At 36.1% G+C, this 23,140-nt stretch overlaps 1 long non-coding RNA gene across 1 annotated transcript in view; it reads right to left on the minus strand.

Moving 5' to 3' along the window:
- Positions 1 to 549: 549 nt before the first annotated feature.
- Positions 550 to 23,140, minus strand: part of LOC138716176 (uncharacterized) — a 70,535-nt gene continuing 47,944 nt past the window's right edge. Inside the window, exons 2-4 of the long non-coding RNA XR_011336583.1 lie at positions 14,714 to 16,647; positions 11,300 to 11,486; positions 550 to 1,458 (exon numbers count right to left, since the gene is read on the minus strand). This is a non-coding gene — a long non-coding RNA (uncharacterized lncRNA). The remainder of the gene's footprint in view (positions 1,459 to 11,299; positions 11,487 to 14,713; positions 16,648 to 23,140) is intronic.

Consider the following 23,140-nt stretch of genomic DNA (forward strand, 5'->3'; position numbering starts at 1 on the left):
AAATAGCACAATGAAAATGGTGATATTATACACTGAACAAGAATTAGAACTCAAGTAGGAAAACTTTGTAAACTGGCGTTATTACGAACAGCTTGTCCAATTAACGCCACCTATTTTCTAGTAACGTATACACTTATACTAATCAATGAATTATTTTTCCTAATCAACACAAATTGGACTAAGTAACTAAATTTGAGTTTCTGTTAATAAAAGATACAAAATCACTGAATACTAATGAAAGATTCTTGATCTGAAACTGAAACACCAGATGGATTACGAAAATATGTTTTCCAGCAACTCTTTACTTTCCAAAAAAAAAAAAAAAAAGAGATAATGAGACACAGTAGAAAGTTATTAAACACGAAAATATATTCCTAGTTTAATATGAATATTTTTCCTTAAGTAAAACAAAAAAAATTAAGTTACGTAAAATAATAGTACATTATGCAACGAGCCTATAATGATAGTAATTAAGACGCAAGTATGGATGTATATGAAACGAGCGCAAGCGAGTTTCATAATTTTCATACGAGCTTCTTAATTGCCGTTTTTATGCTCGACCATATTTCTAACTTGAAATTACTCAGATGTATACATTTTATTTGCATCTGACAAGATCGGAAGTGACCTTGTTCTAGGTTGTGAATTGTGAGATGTGCGCAGACGCGAAAGTATTGATTTTTTCCGAGGAACAATAATGTCATTGACCTTGATGTAATCCCGTTAAACTTGGTATAACCTTGATTATTGAATTCGACATTGAAATACGAGATGACAAATTGAATTTATTTGAATATTATTTACAATTAACGCTAATTTTTATAGTAACACAACATAACCTTCTGCGACAGTATTGGATTTCCAGCCTCCGTGACTTTTCGCTAGTTCTCTTTCGATTGCATATACGAGAATAATCTATACTTGCGGTTTTATAACGGTACAAAGCTGACTTGTCATTGGCTGAAAACACCTGTACTTTAATGAGTAGGTGTACTTTAATGACATGCATTAAAGGACTGTTACCAGGTGTATAATTACTACATTTCGGCATGGTCGAGCATAAAAAAATTAAGAGTTCGATAAGCAATTGAACCAATATCATCACTGTTCACAATTCTGAATATTTTTAAGTTGAAAGCTTAGGCCTATTCCTGATGTTTCCACACTTATCATGTAAATACCTCACACGATATGAACATAACGACATGTTCTCTACGCGATCTTCTTCACATCCAACTAGTGCTTGCGCTTTATCCATATGTTGTATACAGTGTGATTCCGTGGCACCTCCAGTGTTTATGTCTAGATTATATGATGCTCCATCAAATATCAACACCACCTCTCCTGCCACCTTATATCGGGAGAATTATTATCTCGTAAAGGTTCTGCTGTCTCCAGTTGTTTGTAGGTGAGCTGATATAACCGGACACCATGAAGACATGGACATTGTCGGTACGTCTGTAGCATACAATCAAGACACAATATAAGTCCTGTTATGGATAAAGCAATTATAGAGGAGTTACAAATCATTATTAAAATGTTTACATGTGAGTGGATAATAGAGGTAAGAAGAAGGAAAGAGAAGAAGAGGAGTCCAGGGTTCGGAAGAATAGGAGAATCATCGAAGGGGAATATGGAGAGTATAAGGAAAGGAGGCTTTGCGAGTGCAGGTCCAAGTGCAAGTTACGAAAGGGACTACAGGGAAGAGAAGAAAGAAGTCGAGAATACAACTAACAACGAGTGCGCAGTGGGTCAAAGTTCAGAAATCGTGGAGGTTTTTGAGAGGGAACTAAAAAAGATGTGCGAGAAAATAGATGAAACTTGTATAAAAATTCAGCGAGTTATGTGATAGTTAAAGAAACAAGGAAGTGCAAACTAAGACGTGTGAAGTGTAAAAGTGAACTAGAGGGAAGATCTGACTTAGTCTGAGGTATTAGATAAATTGAAAATCAATGATAAAGTGTACGTTCTCGAATACTGTGGAATGAATTGTGACAAACCAGAGTTTTGGACTGAAATCGAGCAAAGCCAGGTGAATCAATGCGCAGTGAAACGGAGGTTCAATGAACGTGAAAATATGCGTACGTCAAGGCAGCACGCTAGGAAGAATGAAAAAATGCAAACGACACAAAACTATGTAAGTGTTGTAAAATAGAGTAAACAGAAAAGTCAGCAAGTAATGTAGGAGAAAATAGCGGGAAAACAATGATTAAGAGTAGGTAGGATTTGAGGGTACAGAATAAAATATATAAATAACGCAAATTATTAAGGAAGGAATATGCAATATTTAATAGGTGAGAGAGAACTGCAAGGGAGACAGTCTAGGTAGGAGGGAGAGAATAGAAGAGGATAGAGGGGGAAGGACATAGAGCAATTCAGTCATAACAGAACATTAGAAAGTAATCAAGAAATACTCGGCAAAGAATACATTAATAGAAAAGAGCTATATGTATTAAAGGGATGGTGGATCGAAAAACAGAAATGTGAAGGTCCACCATAACTGAATTGTAAAGTTGACTGACAAATAAATATCATATCATATCATATCATTAAAATGTTTAATATTCGGAAGCATATTCTATAGAGTAATGACGTGTTCTTCAGATAGATTTGGATTTGGATTAACTATTTCAAAAGTTATATCAGGAACAATGACATCGTTAGGCTCATATATTGGATACAGATTTCCAAAAACATGGGGAAAGAGTTTAAACTGATCAGAATAAAAATGACAGTTTGAAGATACATTAACAATACCTTCCCTTGGATAAGAAATGTAGAAGTTGACGGTCGTGTAGATATTTCCGAAGATTAGATAGCCTACTGAAAATTTTTAGGTAGTCAGAAAAAATAAGTGCATCGGATTCGTTCGATTTTGTGTGTGATTACTAGTAAAGATGCGGGGATGCTACACTGAAAAGGGCGGGTGTCTGAGCCGCTAACAAACGAATCTTGGAACACTCCGAAGTCACGACCAAATAACTCTAGTAAGTCTTGATTCACTCTTACGTCACTTTCGATTCACATCCAAATCACTATTTTCAGTCCCAAGTCAATCTTAAAGCACTCCCAAGTCACTAAAAAATCATTCAAGTTAGTCTTCATTCATTATTTGATCATTCTCAATTCACTCCCGAGTCATTGGAAAATTACTTTCGTTTCACACTAGTGTCATTCTCGATCCACTCCCGAGTCATACTCGATTGAGTCCGGATTGATTCTGAATTCAATTTTGATTAACTTCCGAGTCATTGTTAGATCACTCTTACGTCAGTCTCTAGTAACTCCATTCACTCCAGTGTCAATCATAGATCACTATCGATTCACTCCCGATTTAGTCTCCAGTCACTGTTAGATCACTCTCGAGTCACTCATTGAGCAGCCGATAGTCCCGAGTCACTCTTTAATCACTCTCGATTCGCTGAAGAGTCACTCATTGATCAGTTGATTCACTCCAGAGTCACTCTTTGATCACTCTCGACTATCTAGTCACTCCATGGTCACTCTTGGTACAGTAGCGAGTGACTTTCGATACACTCCGGAGTCATTCTCGTTTCACTCATTGATCACTCTTCATTCCCCACGGAGTTACTCTTTTATCACTCTCGATTCACTGCCATGTCACTCTCGATTAAATAAAGAGTCACTCCATTCAGTTCCGAATCACTTTTAGATCACTCCATAGCCATTCTGGATTTAGTCCATAGTCTTTCTCAATTCACTCCCGAGTTATTGTTTAATCACTCGATTCACTCCCGAGTCAGTCTTATTGGTTCACTCTCTAATCATTGACTCCAAAGTCACTCTTGACTCACTCTGGAGTCACTCGATTCAATTCCGAAGCACTCCCAGTCACTTCCGATCACTCCCGAGTCGCTCTCAAATCAGTCCTGAGTCACTCACAATTGACTCCCGAGTTACTCCAGATTCGCTATCAAGTCACTCCCCATTCACTCCAGAGTCTCTACAGAATCAGTACCGAGTCACTCCCCATTCACACTCTAGATACTCCAGATGCGGTCCCGATTCACTCCAGCTGCATTGCGATTAACTCACGATTGACTTCCGAAACACACCTGTACTAGTCGTAAAGTAACAGAAAATCCAAAAGTAAGTCGTGAAAATATATGGACATATTCTTTGCGTCGAAGTGGTGCGTCGTCAAATGATTTTGGAACTGTTCATAATTTTTGCCAGAAGACAGACTAGTACAAAGGAAAATATTAAAAGTTGAAACATTTGAAGAAAAAAGGAGTTCTCATGAAAACAGATCAAATAAACTGAACAACAATAGATGGGATTTACTGCAGCCACACCTACAATCGATTTGTCATAGCAAGAGTTACTACTGCCAGCATAAGTCTAATTTCGAATATTTTGATAACCCAGATCTAAATATCAAGATTCTCTTTGATTTATTCTATAATTATTACAAAGAAAGGACTGGTAATAACCTGAATATAAAGTACAAAACATATTTCACACAGAACTGCAATTTCTATTTTCGTAAACCTAAAACCGGTGTCTGTGAATTTTACACGTCTTGCGAACGGAAATTGCAGAAAATCCTAATGATCCGTGCCAAGTGGAATATATTCAGCACAAACAAAACGTAGACAATTATTTTGCGCTGAAATATAAAATTATTACAAACTGTAAATCAGACCCATCGTGCTTGTGTTGGAATTTGATTATGCTCAGAACTTTCCTGTCCCAAAATTAAATGTGTGTCCTCAGTTCTATGGTTCTACGTGTTTAACATCCATGTACATAATGATGGGTCATCATTTCTTTATAGTTTCATGGAGACTCAAGCAAAGAAAGAAATCCCGAATTCTGTTGCATCCTTTGTTCACAACTGCCTCCTAAAGAAACTGCATGATCAATCACGCGTAAAGACTATTGTTTTCTTCTCCGATTCTTGTGGAGGACAAAACAAAAATATGGTTATAGTTTTTTTATATGTGATTCGCGAAAGTATTTCACGTTGACATCCGACACATATTTCCAGTTCGTGGCCACATATTCAGCCACTATGATCGCAATTTTGGACTTATTAAGAGCAACACTAGGAATCTGGAGACAAAAGCCACATCGAAACCTTACCTATAATCTTTTCGCTGTAAGAAAAATCCTAATGTAAACAATAGCACGTGACTGAAGTGAGGCTTGATTGGCCGCTGTTTGGCGCCATAGATTCTCAGTACATGTTCCCGCCTACTGTTGTACATTCTGTTTCATGTTAAACATTTCCCGTTACTCGTCAAGTAGACCTAACCTCACTACTATGCATTCGTTTGCTTAGGAAACATTTACTTTATAATTACTGCAATTAAATTATTTTAAACTTACGTATAAGGCCAATCGCTGCCAGACAAAGGAGTTATTCCTTCCAAATCGGAGTCGTCAGAACTATCGTCGGCAGGCTTTATGACGAGACTGTCCACAACAGCGTCAGTTATCCCTATCAGCTGGAACATGCGGTCTGATTGACTTGCTCTGAATAGATAACGTTGGATTCAACTCGCTTAGCTTATTATATACATTTAAGACTATTTGTTTTTCTCCGCTTTTTGAGAGGGTTTTCACTCTTATGTTTAATAACCACACACACCGAGGATGCAGAAGCCATACTTCAGTACCACATCTACGAGCTCAAGTGACGCCAGCTTGTTACAAGAACAGACTACCTCGGTATTACTGTTGGTATTCATCCGCGTTTATAGTACATAACAAAATATAAAAGTAGCTTTTCTTTTACATATGAGTGAAGTTATATGTTTCATCATATCTATCAACTAGAATTCGATTTTTTATTTTAAAATAATACAAGATTATGGTTTCCCAATACGAACTATATTTTCCTGCGTCATGTGAGTTTGTCGACTGGCAGCCAATCATGGGTATGACAGCAACGTGTTTATGTTTACATTAGGATTTTTCTTACAGCGAAAACAGTATAGAAACAATGGTCATGTGCAGGAAGAACCCTTCTCCACTGGAGATAGTTATGGATTCCACAATGATAGGAGACTGGAAAGAGCCACTCATCTCAAACGTCCCGCCACAAAAGGAAGTGTGTTCAGGATACAAAAGTACATGCAACTTAAGTGCAATTCTAATGGGTCATTACCAAAGAGGTACGTTATCAGTGGACAAGTTTACTATACAGAGAGCTTTGATTACGTCACGAGGTGGGGGAAGGGGGTGTTACCTACAAGGTACAGTCATTGTACGCGCTGAGCTCTCTGATGGTACAAGTGCTGAGATAGTTTTGAATACCTGTGCATTTCCTGGGATATTTGAATTTCCTGTCTTCTCTATTGGTCCTTCTACACTATTTTCTGTATTTACTTTTTTCCTATCGCAGTCCTTCTAATTTGTCCCACTTATGTTTACCGCAAGTGCAAAACATTTATTGGCCTTTACATTACAACATAGTTTACGATATGCCGAAAGAAAATAAGCCTCGGCATGTACAATTGCAGCGATTTGTTTGTTGAGGAGTTCGGATCGCAGCATTTTTCCACGGATGGTGAAAAACTTACATGCATGGTATGTAGAGTCGATCTACTGGGGAACAAGGGACACCATGTACAAAATCACTACAGTTCTAAAAGACACGAGGAATGTTTCAAGTTGTGAATTGGAAGAAAGTCGAAGCTATTTCCACGAGTTCAAATATGGAATGTGACTTGTGCCACATGTTCGTTAGCGCAAATACTCCATTCAAAAAACTGGAACACCCATGTGTCACATCATTTTTGCAAAAAATATACAGGTAGAACACTACCCCGACAATCTACTTTGTGTACGGGTTATTTAGCAGAATGTTATGAAGATGTCTTACGTGAAATTAGAAAAACCTTAAAAGATTAAAATTGTAGGTATCTATAGACGAAGCAACAAATATTGTAAACAGATTCCTTGCTAATGTTATTGCTGGGGCACTTCAAATTGAAGGTGTGGGCAAAATGTTTTTATTGACATCCGAAGAGCTAGAGAAAGTAAATCATATTACTATTGCATCTCTATTTGAAAAATCAATGCGATTATTATGCTCTGACGAAATGAAAGAGAAAATATTCTTCTCTTCGTAACTGATGCTGCAGCTTATATGATGTTTCGAATATTTAAAAAATACATATTTTTTTGTAAGCTCCTTCCCGGGTAAAGACATTTCATAAAATGGCGTCTGGAATTCCCTTGCCTCCACAGCCCTGTATTACTAGGTTATATATCATGCTGAACATGATGAGAACAATGTCGCTGTGATCCATCAATTTGATGCCAATGCGAGCTGTACAAATGTTGATTTCTCAACAATTACAAGATGATATTTTGTTTATCTGTGATAATTTTAAATGTGTGTCTAAAACTATAAAACAGAATCTTCCGATTTAGCAGAGGAAGAAGTAATCAGCTTACTAGAAGAACTATCACAGTCACTGAAACAGGTAACGGGAAGGATTGGTGAGACCGTGCAGAAAAGTTGGAAAATGTCCTAGTAAAAAACACAGGATATTCCGTAATGTGTGATATGAGAGGCAAACTATCAAGGAACGAAACAAATCGAAATAGTAACATAATATGCAATGTGGAAAGAAGTTTTCCTCAGTATAAACGCTGCTTCACGGAATATCAAACGAAGGTCACCTCTGAAAACTTAATGAAGTATATTGTCCTGCAGTGTAACAAATGCATTCCTGAAGAAGAGCAAAGTAGTACAAAGTAAATTACTATGTTTTCTATGTTGTATTTATATACAATATATTGTTCTTATGTGCATTAATATCATGTAACACAGAAATATGTAATTAAATGCACAATATATATAATAGATTATTTAATATTATAAAGTGAAATGACTGAATAATAAAGATATTTTGCTGCAGGAACTGTACTCCAGTCGTCCTTATTGCAGCGACACGATGACATAACCTTCCCTCCCTTCCTTGCTCTCTAATACTTTACGATATAGTGCATGTAGCAGTTAACTCAACGGTTTACGTACACCAAATGCTCTCTCTAGTCATTATTCTGCTGACCTGACTACAAAGAAATATTCACATCATTTTGGCTGGTATTCATAGTCGACACTTTATATTACCACTTTGCAAAGTGACACTTATGACGAAAGTGGCTCTTTCATATTAGTGGTATTCGTAGACGATTGAAGAAGTGCACTTCACAAAGTGTCACTTTACGCCAGCAAAGTGTAGAGTTACAATTTGGTTGGTAACAGAAGTCCCACAATGCCTTTCAAAACAAGTGAACAAACAACAAATTAATGACGTATAACCTAGAAATTACAATGCTTGTGATTTGAATTGGGAGCTTAATTCATCGCGCGAGAAAGAAAATATATATTTAAAGTTGTTTTATTTCAGTTTCTAGTTTTTATTGCAGATAGTTTACATTATTTCAAGTTCAAATATATAACATTTCATTAAATAGATAGTGATAATGCTGGTGAAATTAGGTTAGGTTTTGTACAGTACATAGCTGATCCATTAATTTATATAGTTAGATTAGGTTTTGAACATATCTTTTCCATTGATTTATGTCGCTAAGTTAGATTTTCTATGTATCCGTTCCACTGATTTATATGGTTCGGTTAGATTTTGGGGTCTATATGACTATAGGATATCGGTAGTGTGTTAATGAGAATATATGTTGGCTAGATTGAAGGAGAATGAGGTAATGCCATGTGGTCGACGTATGTGAGAAGGTTAGTAGGTTAGTTGAGGTGATATCTCACTGACATGACGTCAACTTATGTGAGAAGGTTAGTGGGTTAGTTGAGGTGATATCTCAGTGACATGAGGTCAACTTATGTGAGAAGGTTAGAGGGCTAGTTGGGGTGATATCTCAGTGACATGACGTCAACTTATGTGAGAAGGTTAGTGGGTTAGTTGAGGTGATATCTCAGTGACATGAGGTCAACTTATGTGAGAAGGTTAGAGGGTTAGTTGAGGTGATATCTCAGTGACATGAGGTCAACTTATGTGAGAAGGTTAGAGGGCTAGTTGGGGTGATATCTCAGTGACATGAGGTCAACTTATGTGAGAAGGTTAGTGGGTTAGCTGAGGTGATATCTCACTGACATGAGGTCGACGTATGTGAGAAGGTCAGTGAGTTAGTTGAGGTGATATCTCACTGACATGAGGTCGACGTATGTGAGAAGGTCAGTGGGTTAGTTGAGGTGATATCTCACTGACATGAGGTCGACGTATGTGAGAAGATTAGTGGGTTAGTTGAGGTGATATCTCAGTGCCATGATGTCAAATTATGTGAGAAGGTAAGTGGGTTAGTTGAGGTGATATCTCAGTGACATGAGGTCAACTTATGTGAGAAGGTTAGTGGGTTAGTTGAAGTTATATCTCACTGACATGAGGTCAACGTATGTGAGAAGGTTAGTGGGTTAGTTGAGGTGATATCTCAGTGACATGAGGTCAACTTATGTGAGAAGGTTAGTGGGTTAGTTGAAGTTATATCTCACTGACATGAGGTCAACGTATGTGAGAAGGTTAGTGGGTTAGTTGAGGTGATATCTCACTGACATGATGTCAAATTATGTGAGAAGGTTAGTGGGTTTGTTGGGGTGATATCTCAGTGACATGCGGTCAACATATGTGAGAAGGTTAGTGGGTTAGTTGAGGTGATATCTCATTGATATGAGGTCAACGTATGTGAGAAGGTTAGTGGGTTAGTTGAGGTGATATCTCACTGACATGAGGTCAACGTATGTGAGAAGGTTAGTGGGTTAGTTGAGGTGATATCTCACTGACATGAGGTCAACATATGTGAGAAGGTTAGTGGGTTAGTTGAGGTGATATCTCAGTGACATGAGGTCAACTTATGTGAGAAGGTTAGTGGGTTAGTTGAAGTTATATCTCACTGACATGAGGTCAACGTATGTGAGAAGGTTAGTGGGTTAGTTGAAGTGATATCTCACTGACATGAGGTCAACGTATGTGAGAAGGTTAGTGGGTTAGTTGAAGTTATATCTCACTGACATGAGGTCAACTTATGTGAGAAAGTTAGTGGGTTAGTTGAGGTGATATCTCAGTGACATGAGGTCAACTTATGTGAGAAGGTTAGTGGGTTAGTTGAAGTTATATCTCACTGACATGAGATCAACGTATGTGAGAAGGTTAGTGGGTTAGTTGAGGTGATATCTCACTGACATGATGTCAAATTATGTGAGAAGGTTAGTGGGTTTGTTGGGGTGATATCTCAGTGACATGCGGTCAACATATGTGAGAAGGTTAGTGGGTTAGTTGAGGTGATATCTCATTGACATGAGGTCAACGTATGTGAGAAGGTTAGTGGGTTAGTTGAGGTGATATCTCACTGACATGAGGTCAACGTATGTGAGAAGGTTATTGGGTTAGTTGAGGTGATATCTCACTGACATGAGGTCAACATATGTGAGAAGGTTAGTGGGTTAGTTGAGGTGATATCTCACAGACATGAGGTCAACGTATGTGAGAAGGTTAGTGGGTTAGTTGAGGTGATATCTCACTGACATGAAGTCAACGTTTATGAGAAGGTTAGTGGGTTAGTTGAGGTGATATCTCATTGACATAAGGTCGACGCATGTGAGAAGGTTAGTGGGTTAGTTGATGTGATATCTCACAGACATGAGGTCAACGTATGTGAGAAGGTTAGTGGGTTAGTTGAGGTGATATCTCACTGACATGAAGTCAACGTTTATGAGAAGGTTAGTGGGTTAGTTGAGGTGATATCTCATTGACATAAGGTCGACGCATGTGAGAAGGTTAGTGGGTTAGTTGAGGTGATATCTCATTGACATAAGGTCGACGCATGTGAGAAGGTTAGTGGGTTAGTTGAGGTGATATGTCAGTCAATTTTATTTACTCGTCGTGTTGGTTTACGTCGGCCATGTTGTGACGTCAGAATCGTTTGTCAAACTTGACGAAAATTAAGTGATATCCCATAATAAAAGAATCCCAGATTTTGTACATATCTTCTATTAGTTTATATAGTTAGGTTAAGTCACGCGCTTCAGACAGATGCACCTTATGTTCCCCAGGTAGCAGCTCTGAGGCTTGTTTGGGCAATTTGGATGGGATGGAGCACTCGTGTTCGTCCAGCAAGGCCAACGGATATAGGTGCTCTCTAAGGGTCTTGGCGCCGGAGAATGTATTAAACCCAATGTAGTAGTCAATGAGCTCTAATAAGTAAGAGGGAAGAAAGACATCTAAAAACTCAGTAGAATCTGGTTTATACATTGCTGCATTTTAACTGTGCTCAATTGTGGGCCTCTCCATACCTGAACTTGTTGAAAGGTTGTATGGTCCAGCATGCAGTCTTCCGTGATAGAGGCGTGGCTATTTACGCAGAGTACAGCCTGCGGGTTCGATGCCCAGTCAAACAGCAACCTCTTCAGATAGATGCACCTCATGTTCCCAGGAAGCTTGCTTCGGCAGTCTGCATGACTTGGAGCAGTCGTGTTCCTCCTGCTAGGCCAACGGATATACGTAAGCGTCTAGGCACCAGAGAATTTACTAAACCCAATGTAGGAGTCAATGGGCTCTAATAAACAAACGGAACAAAGTCATCTAAAAACTCCAGTTTAACTGAACATATTGGGCTGGGAGCTCAATAAGGGCTCTTTTAACAAAGTCACTAGAATAATAATGTCCTGTGAGTAGACTAAACAAGATGTCTTTAATAGACTGTTAATTGTATCTGATCCAAACATTTCAACCATGGAACAATATTAATCTTTGCATAAAGAAGTACTGGATATGTGCATTAGGTACATCTATAATTTTGAAAATGTGTTAAGCGATGATAGTTCAGATTTTGACTGACAGCTGTAATGGTTATGTTTCTTTGTCCGAATTGTCTATGATTTCAATATTAAGTCTACTTCATTGTAATTCATATTCTTAATTGATATGTATTATTTCAATTCAGTAATTTATAATTTTAACATTTTACTTTTTCAAGATTTTAACTTTAGCCCCAATCTCTACCATTACTTTTATATTAAAAACTAACCTTGCTTCATACAATTGAACTTCGCCAATTCTGACATCCATCTAGCAAACATGAAACAGTTGACTGTGATCTGAGGACGTTCAGAAAACGATCTAATTCGCAGGACACTCCAACACAGCAGTGTTGCCAATAGCACATATGTCATATTGCATAAATATTACAAGTTTCCGATACGCGAAATGAACCTGTTTTACGAAAGCAACAATTTTATCTCAAGTTCACTTTCTTACATTCTAGATGGCACTCAAATGTGCATGCGATTATCGACTTCGACATTACAAGTGATGCACAAAAACCATCCCATTTCATTCAGACAGAATTAAAAATGAATACCTATCAAGCCTAAATTCACAACTATTTCATACTTCATTCCTCACGTTTACCAAGGCTCTTCCTCGTAACAGAGAATAATTTGCTTAATGAAAATGTCTACAATAGAAGTAATATATTACGTAACTTTGAGAAAAATAAATCGCAATTCAGAATACCTTGTGAAACTCCGATCCAAACAATGGCTCCATCTAGCGGAGTCTTTAGACATCATTACGCTCGCTATAGTAGCGCCTCTAGTCATCCTATTCCTAACTTGGCCAGGTAATATAATATGCTGAGAATAGTATTATTAGATTAAGGAAAACTATCTCACAAGAATATACTTGTCCATTTCAATAGTTAGTATCTTACTTTTGAAGTCTTGCGAATAATTTATAAATGTTATAATTATTCTTGAGGTGAAATCGATTATATCACTGCACCTCCATACACGTCTTTTGAGCTACCTCCGCTGACTCGCAGCTTGGCTCAGTTGGTTGCGGCGCTGTACTACTAATCCCAACTTCGCAGGTTCGAATCTCGCCCAGGTAAGGTATAAAAATTAATTCAACAATTGTAGCAATAGAAAGTGTAGAATAAACAAAGCCCAAGGGCAAATTATATAAAGGGGGTTTTTCGGGGCGGGATATGGGGGGGTAAAAAAATTATAGAAGGGAGAGTATCGTAATTTTTATGTCAACCGAACTCAGACATGCTCTCTTAACGCATAAAAAATGAGATGGACCGTAGACCGTACGATTGTATATTAGAAGCAGACTTTCAAAACCTGATTTATACATTTTCTGAAAATTTGTAGAATTTTTCGAAAAAATATACAGGTTTTGAAAGTTCGCTCTAAAACACGAATGCTTCCTTCACTATTAAGATTGTGTACACTTGGGCATATTGCGAATGCTGAGAAATCTCCTTTAACAAACCTGTGGGGAATTAAATCTTATGGCAGCACATTCAAGTAACTTTCCTTCTATAACAATAAACACTTAAAATGGTTTTCTTTTGAACACTGGGTAATTTTACTAGTTCAATAACGAAGCAAGCCAATTAATTATTTCACTGTTTAACATAATTAAAATTGGAAATTTTTCGTTCTTAAAAGTGGAAAACTTCGAATATCTCGGACCAACAACAATATATAAATGACACTCGAAAGGAAATAAGACGCAAAATAAATATGGGATAAGTTAAATTAAAAATAAATTAATGTCTCATACCAATACAGTATGTCAACATGCCCACCTCTCGATATTCCGCTATAGTTAAACCAACATTTCAGTTCATATTATCAATCGTTCTTATAAAAAAAATTAAGAATAAAACATTTCTACACAATGCTTAGTACATGCATAATTACTAAAGCAATAATTAACTTAAACAAACAAATCTAGAGAAAATCAAATCTCGACTGCGACTTAATTGACTATTACACGATTAGAAGAAAGTATGCTGGTATAAATATTACCTTCTCCAAAAACGTTTCAACGGAGCCGCCATATTCAGTTAACGGTCTATGATCTAAACAAGTAACGAACGCAAAGCATGTTTTATAAAACCGTAAGGAATTTGGAGTTTGAAATTTTGGCAAAAGAAAAACAAAGGCTATGGAAGTGATAACATTGTGCGATAGGACGTCCTTTCGTAACTTTGCATTGGTCAAAAGTAGTATGACATAGTAAAAGTGTAACAGACACAATTAATAGGGATTAACTAACGAAAATGCGGAAAAAATTCCCACGGAATGATAGATGTGAACTATAAGAATTTTAGTAATAGTATGTCCGTGTATACAGATTTCTACTAAACTATTTTGCTTATTTTATTCATATTCAGCAAGTATAACTCAATTTACCATACAATCACAGACATGAAGTAAAAGAATTTTAGTACTACTCTGTCTATGTTCAGCGATTTCTACTAAACTATTGCATGGATTTTGTTCAAATTCTGTATCTACAAGTCAATTTTTCAGACAATGATGTACACGAAATATAACAATTTTAGTACCAGTCTGTCTCTTTACAGCGATTTGCTGTACACTATTGAACGAATTTTGATCAAATTCAATATCTACGAGTCAATTTACCAAAGAATGATGTACATAAAATATAATAATTTTTGTACTAGTCTATCTGTGTACAGCTATTTCTACTAAACTATTGCACGGATTTTGTTGATATTGACCATCTATCAGAGAATGATAGGCGTGAAATATAAGAATTTTAGTATTAGTCTCTACGTGTACAGCGATTTTTATTCATCAGTTTGATGGATTTTGTTCATATTCAGTACCTACATGTCTATTTATACATAACTGTAGTTTAACTGTGCTCAATTGTGGACCCCTCCATACCTGAACTTGTTGAAAGTTTGTATGGTCCAGCATATCATGCTCCGTGATAGAGGCGTGGCTATTTACGCAGAGCACAGCCTGCGGGTTCGATGCCCAGTCAAACAGCAACATCTTCAGACGGATGCACCTCATGTTCCCAGGAAGCTTGCTTCGGCAATCTGGATGGCTTGGAGCAGTCGTGTTCCTCCTGCTAGGCCAACGGATATACGTAAGAGTCTAGGCACCAGAGGATTTACTGAACCCAATGTAGGAGTCAATGGGCCCTAATAAATAAACGGAACAAAGACATCTAAAAACTCCATTTTAACTGGGAGCCGATTACATAAAATATAAGAATTTTAATACTCTAAACTATTGGACTGATTTTGTTCATATTCACTATCTATTAGTGAAATACCAGAGAATGACAGACGTGAAATATAAGAATTTTTTAATTAGTCTGTATGTATACAGCGATTTCTACTAATGTTTCATGCATTTCGTTCATATACAGTATCTTCAAGTCAATTTACTACAGAATGATATACATGATATTATGTAAGACTTTTAGTACTCATCTGTCTGTGTACAGCGATTTCTACTAAACTATTGCACAGATTTTGTCGATATTCCATACCTACGAGTCAATTTATCACAGAATGATATACATGAAGTATATGAAATTTATTATTAGTCTGTGTATATACAGCAATTACTACTATACTATTCCAAGGATTTTGTTCATATTTAATAGGTATGAGTCAATTTACTGCAGAATGATAGATATGAAATATAACAATCTTAGTACTAGTCTCTGTACAGCGATTTCTACTATACTATTGGGCTGATTTTGTTGATATTCAATATCTACAAGTCAATTTAAAACAGAATGATAGACATTAAATATAACTCTTCTAGTACTAGTCTGTGTGTTCAATGATTTCTACAAAACTATTGGACGAATTTTGTTCGTATACACTGTCTATGAGTGAATTTACCAGAGAATGATTGACGTGAAATAAAACAATTTTAGAATTATTAGTCTCTGTGTGTACAGTGATTTGTACTAATCAGGTTGATGGATTTTGTTCATATTGAGTATCTACATGTCTATTTAGCATAAATGGTAGACATGAAATATCAGAATTTTAGTAATAAAGTCTATCTCTGTTCAGCGATTTTTACAAAATTATTGCACGGATTTTGTTCATATTCAGTGTTCACGACTCAATTTATAAGAGAGCAATACACTTCAAATATAAGAATTTCAGTACTGGTCAGTCTGTGTAATGCGATTTCTACTAAAATATTGTATGGATTTTGTTCATATTCAGTACCTACGAGTCACTTTACCAGAAAATAATAGACATGAAATATAACAATTTCAGTACTACTCAATCTGTGTACAGCGATTTGTACTAAACCACAGGTCGGATTCACTTCATATTGCGTATAACTGAGTCAATTTACCACAGAATGATAGACATCAAATATAACAATTTTAGTACTAGTCTGTATATGCACAGCGATTTGTACTAAACTATCGGGCGGATTTAGTTTATATTAAGTATCTACGACTTAATTCATCGGAGAATGATAGACATCAAATATAATAATTTTAGTACTAGTCAGTCTCTGTACAGCGATTTCTACTATACTATTGCTCCCCTTCATGTATACTATCACTGACAGAATGATAGACATCAAATATAAGAATTTTAATAATAGTTTGTCACTTGTGGAGTCCTGTATGCCTGAACTTGTTGAAGGGCTCTATGGTCCAGAGGAAGGTGTGCAGTCCTCTGTGATGGAGGAAGGCCTCTTCAGACAGGTCAGGGCAGAGCACGCGGGTTCGATGCCGAGGCCAGCCCCCAGTCACGCAGCTTCAACTTCAGACGGATGCTCAGATAGAAGCTCTGAAGCTTGCTTGAACATGACGGAACACTCGTGTAGTCCTGCGAACAGATACAGGTACTCACTCAATGAGGGTCTAGACGCCAAAGAATATATTAAACTTAATAGGCTTTAAAAATAAAAGGGATAAAAGACATCTGAAACTACAGTACAGTAGAACCTGGTTTATACCTAATTGCAGTTTTACAGAACATTGTAGGCTCAGACCCCAAAAGGGCTCTTTTAACTTGTCAAAATTACCGTTTCTTTTTAATTTTGCGGTCTCTACTGTCCAATTGCCTGGGGGCAGAGCGTTGTCCTTTACACTAAAAATAGAGCTCGAGGAGCTGTATTCACAGGTGCTATCAGCTTTGTTCTCAGTGTACATAGGACTGAGTTATGGCGGCTAGAATGTTGGGGGATTAGGGGTATTTTTTTTCTCTAAAATCAGTTTGTGTTCGGAATTCCCATTATGATGCTACTGTATGCGAAAAGAGTCAAGGAAGAATACAACACCGCATCCCGTTCCTCGACATCGCCAATATTTCCGGAGACTAGAGACTGAAACCTTTTAGATAGGTCAAAAAATAAAGCTAGAAAAAAGTGGAAATGGATTCACTCGATTTTACTGGTGATAGGTGGTAATCATATGGGGATGCTATAGTTAAAAGGGCTGGTTCTCCTTGTGTAAAGTCTGTTTTTGAATATCAAAATTACCATTATTTTTTTTATTTTTGGCGGCTTCTAGCGTCCATATGTCTGTGGACAGAGGGTAGTCACTCATAAGGCTCTTTTAACAAAGTGACTGGAATATTAATGTCCCGCGAGTAGGCTAATCAAGATGTCTTTAATAAACTGTTAATTGTATCTGATCCATATTTCAACCATGGAACAATTAATCTTTGGATAAAGAAGTGCAGGATATGTAACTGCCACTGAACATTAGGTACATGTATAATTTTGAAAATGTGTTAAGCGATGATAGTTCAGATTTTGACTGGCAGCTGTAATGTTTATGTTTCTTTGTCCGAATTGTCTATGAATTCAATATTATGTCTACTTCATTGTAATTCGTATCCTTAATTGGTATGTATTATTTAAATTCACTAATTTATAATTTTTACATTTTACTATTTCAAGATTTTACTTTAGCCCCAATCTCTACCACTACTTTTATATTAAAAACTAACCTCGCTTCATACAATTGAACTTCGCTAATTCTGACATCTATCGTTGTATACTTCTATAAACAGATGCATTCATCCCTCTAGCACACATGAAACAGTTGACTGTAATCTGAGGACGTTCAGAAAGCGATCAAATTCGCAGGACACTCCAAGACAGTAGTGTTGCCAATAGCATATATGTCATGTTGCATAAATATATTACATTCTAGATGACACTCAAATGTACATGCGATTATCGACTTCGACATTGAAAGTGATGCACAAAAACCATTCCATTTCATTAAGACATGATTAAAAATGAATAGCTATCTCGCCTAAATTCACAACTATTTCGGACTTCATTCCTCACGTTTACCAAGGCTCTTCCTCTTTGCAGAGAATAATGTGCTTAATGAAAATGTCTACAATATAATTAATATATTACGTATCTTTGAGAAAAAAACATCGCAATTCAGAATACCTTGTGAAACTCCTATCCAAACAATGGCTCCATCTAGCGGAGTCTTTAAACATCATTACGCTCGCTATAGTCATCCTATTTTGAACTTGGTCAGGTAATATATGCTCAGAGTAGTATTATTAAATTAAGGAAAACTATCTCACAAGAATATATTTTCTCATTTCAATATTTAGTGTCTTCCTTTTGAAGTCTTGCGAATAATTTATAAATGTTATAATTATTCGTGAGGTGAAATCGGTTCAGTTGGTTGCAGCGCTGTACTACTGATCCCAACTTCGCAGGCTCGAATCTCGCCCAGGTAAGGTATAAAAATTAATTCATTACATGTAAGTGTACAACAATTGTAGCAGTAGAAAATATAGAACAAACAAAGCCCAAGAGCAAATTATATAAAGAGGGTTTATCGGGGCGGGATATGGGGGGGGGTAAAAATCATATAAAGGAGTGTATCGTAATTTTTACGTCAATCGCACTCAGACATACTCTCTTCATGTATAAAAAAATGAGAAGGAAGCGTAGACCGTACAATTGTATATTAGAAGCAAAATTTCATCCCCCTTAGTCCCAAATATTTTCCTAAGTACCTTATTCTCAAACACCCTTAACCTATGTTTTTCTCTCAAATTGAGAGTCTAAGTTTCACAACCATAAAGAACAATATATAATATATAACTGTTTCATAATTTCTAACTTTCAGATTTTTTGACAGCAGGCTGGATGATAAAAGCTTCTCAACCGAATAATAACAGGCATTTCCCATATAATAATATAATAATAGTATAATAATTGGACATAGGAGACTACTGAACACAATGAACAACAGATATATCTCAATTATTACAGTAAATAATGCCACTATTCCGTACTATTCCGTCGTCAGAAACCTCGGCATTTTCTTGGACGAAAATTTAAATTGGGAATGCCAAATAAAGGAAATATCCAAGAGAGTGTGCTATACCATGAATTCTCTTACCCCATTCAGAAACTTCCTCCCGCCAGAATTAAAACAGACTTTAGTGCAAACCCTCGTACTACCACTGTTTGACTATTGCTACGTAATACTTACAGACTTGACAACTGACCTTTCAAACAAGATGCAGCGTGTGCACAATATGAGTGTCAGATTCATCAGCAATGCTCACAAATTTGACCACATTACACCCTCGTTCAAATCTTTATCCTGGCTGCAACTGAGTAACCGTAGAACACTTCATTCGCTGTCTTTTCTGTTTCGAGTTTTCCACACTTCTATTCAAAATTACCTTCGTTCCCTGTTTAACTACTTATCCCCCAATCACAATCTAAAAACCAGGTTACATCCCGCTATTCAAAATTCTTCTTTTACTGTCTCAGTCCCCCGTGAATGGAATTCTCTACCTCGGAAGGTTAGCGGCTGCAAGACAATAACCACTTTCAAGAAAAGGTTAAACGATTTCTTACGGGCGCAGTCAATTTGAAGTTATAATAGTGATCTAGTTTAATAATTTAATTTAATTTAGGTATGACTATCATTACTATTACTGTTATTATTACTATTATTATTATTATTATTATTATTATTATTATTATTATTATTATTACATAATTATTTTATTGGTGTTATGAAGATGAAAAGAATTGTCATTGTATTATATTAATTATTAATTTTTTTTTGTATTGTAGTATTGTATTGCTTTGAATTGTATTGTATTGTATCAAATATGTTATATTCATAGCATTGGAGTAATTTTCTATCATTCTGGTTCAGTGGAAGAGAAGGCCTAATGGCCTTAACTCTGCCAGTTAAAATAAACCATTATTATTATTATTATTATTATTATTATTATTATTATTATTATTATGAGGATGGTAGTACGATGTTTCAGGTAGATGTGGTCACCTACCTAGCAGGAGGCGTGCCCACTCCGGCGTGTGATATGCAAGCCTGCATGGCAATTGAAGCGTCTCTGAAACACAACACGTCGCAGCTGTTACGTCATTGGGTGGGGGAAGAAGGAGTAACTCGAAATTGCAATTACCCGGATGTGTAGTGCTGCCGTACAGAAGGAAAGGTTAGGAGGGGGGTGTGGTCTGGGCTTTTAGCAATCCATGTCCCATTTCATTTGGAATGAAATGTGTGTTGCGTCCTCATATTACGGGGGGGAAGGAAAACATAGCAGATTATTAAAATGGGAGCGGGTGTAGCAGCTTTCGCACCTCTTCAGTAATGTTTTCATTGTTGCAGCGACGCCGTAGTGAACAAGTTGCGCTCTGTTCGAACGACTGGCAACGGATACTAATCTAACAGGTAGTTCACATGCATTGTCTGCTTCGTTTCTGCAGACATGTTTGTCTTTTCAGACGTAAATAAAAGAAAATGAAGCCAGACACGTGTACAGTCTTGTTAACTGTACAGTGGTTTTCCGAAGTGAAATTTATTATGCAGAATAGATTAAACAAATGTTATGCTCTGCTATTACTTAGAGGCGAAGCCATCAGGTTCAAAACCCGGCCGTACTGGATAATAATAATAATAATAATAATAATAATAATAATAATAATAATAATAATGGTTTATTTTAACTGGCAGAGTTAAGGCCATTTGGCCTTCTCTTCCACTGAACCAGTATGATAGAAAATTACTACAATGCTATGAATATAACATAATTAATACAATACAATACAATTAAAAGCAATACAATAAGTTACTACAATACAAGACAATATAATACATAATTAATATAATACAATGACAATTCTTTTCACTTTTCACAACACCAATAAAATAATTATGTAATAATAATAATAATAACAATAATAATAATAATAATAATAATAATAATAATAATAATAATAATAATAATAATAATAATAATAATGGTTTCCTTTAACTGGCAGAGTTAAGGCCATTTGGCCTTCTCTTCCACTGAACCAGTATGATAGAAAATTACTACAATGCTATGAATATAACATAATTGATACAATACAATACAATACTACAATACAAGACAATATAATACATAATTAATATAATACAATGACAATTCTTTTCATCTTCACAACACCAATAAAATAAATATGTAATAATAATAATAATAATAATAATAATAATAATAATAATAATAATAATAATAGTTTATTTTAACTGGCAGAGTTAAGGCCATTCGGCCTTCTCTTCGACTGAACCAGTATGATAGAAAAATACTACAATGCTATGAATATAACATAATTAATACAATACAATACAATTCAAAGTAATACAATACTACAATACAAGACAATATAATACATAATTAATATAATATAATGACAATTCACCATGACACCAATAAAATAATTATGTAATAATTTTCATTACTTATTTAGAAATGGCTTTTAAGGAACCCGGAGGTTCATTGCCGCACTCACATAAGCCCGCCATCGGTCCCTATCCTGAGCAAGATTAATCCAGTCTCTATCATCATATCCCACCTCCTTCAAATCCATTTTAATGTTATCCTCCCATCTATGCCTCGCCTTCCCAAAGGTCTTTTCCCTCCGGTCTCCCAACCAACACTCTATATGCATTTCTGAGTTCGCCCATGCCCTGCATCTCAAATGTCTGGATTTAATGTTCATAATTATGTCAGGTGAAGAATACAATGCGTGCAGTTCTGCGTTGTGTAACTTCCTTCATTCTCCTGTAATTTCATCCCTCTTAGCCCCAAATAATTTCCTAAGAACCTATTCTCAAAAACTGTTCCTCTCTCAAAGTGAGAGTCCAAGTTTCACAACCGCACAGAACAACCGGTAATATAAGTGTTTTATAAATTCTAACTTTCAGATTTTTTGACAGCAGACTGGATGATAAAAGCTTCTCAATCGAATAACAGGCATTTCCCATATTTACTCTGAATTTAATTTCCTCCCGAGTGTCATTTATATTTATTACTGTTGCTCCAAGATATTTGAATTTTTCCGCCTCTTCGAAAGATAAATATCCAACTTTTATGTTTCCATTTCGTACAATATTCTGGTATTTTCGGGATTTACTTCCAAACCGATCGCTTTACTTGCTTCAAGTAAAATTCCCGTCTTTTCCCTACTCGTTTGTGGATTTTCTCCTAACATATTCACGTCATCCGCATAGACAAGAAGCTGATGTAACTCGTTCAATTCCAAACCCTCTGTGTTATCCTGAACTTTCCTAATGACATATTATAGAGCGAAGTTAAAAAGTAAAAGTGGGGCATCTCCTTGCTTTAGCCCAAAGTGAATTGGAAAAGCATGTGATAGAAACTGGCCTATACGGACTCTGCTGTACGCTTCACTGAGACACATTTTAATTAATCAAAGTAGTTTTTTGGGAATACCAAAGTCAATAAGAATACCATATAAAACTTCTCTGTTAACCGAGTCATATGCCTTTTTTAAATCTATGAATAACTGATGTATTGAACCCTTATATTCCCTTTTTTTGTCCATTATCTGTCGAATACAAAAAATCTGATCAATAGCCGATCCATTACGCCTAAAACCGCACTGATGATTCCCAATAATTTCATCTACGTACGGAGTTAATCTTCTAAAAAAAAAAAAATAATTTTAAGATGTCCAAAGAAAAGTGCAATGTGTCTTGTGGCAGACAAAATTTTAATCTGTGACTTGTAATGTGTTTTCCGGCTGGTAAAATTTGAATCTGTGATACGTGTAGGACGTGAATTTCGTCGATTTTCTTTTTCCAATTTGAACTCAATAGCTATTCAACATGGAATGATAAAATTTATATGCGTTATCACCTATAGCATTAGGTGGGATGTACAAAAGATAAAATCTGTAAATAAACAAATTATAGAAAATATAACTTTTATCCGCTTTCATTATGTAATGTGGATGTTGTAAACACATTCATTACGCAACCAGTTTGGTAAAGATACTTCTGATACGGAA

This window comes from Periplaneta americana, chromosome 16 (assembly GCF_040183065.1).
Source record: "Periplaneta americana isolate PAMFEO1 chromosome 16, P.americana_PAMFEO1_priV1, whole genome shotgun sequence".
Lineage (NCBI taxonomy): Eukaryota > Metazoa > Arthropoda > Insecta > Blattodea > Blattidae > Periplaneta > Periplaneta americana.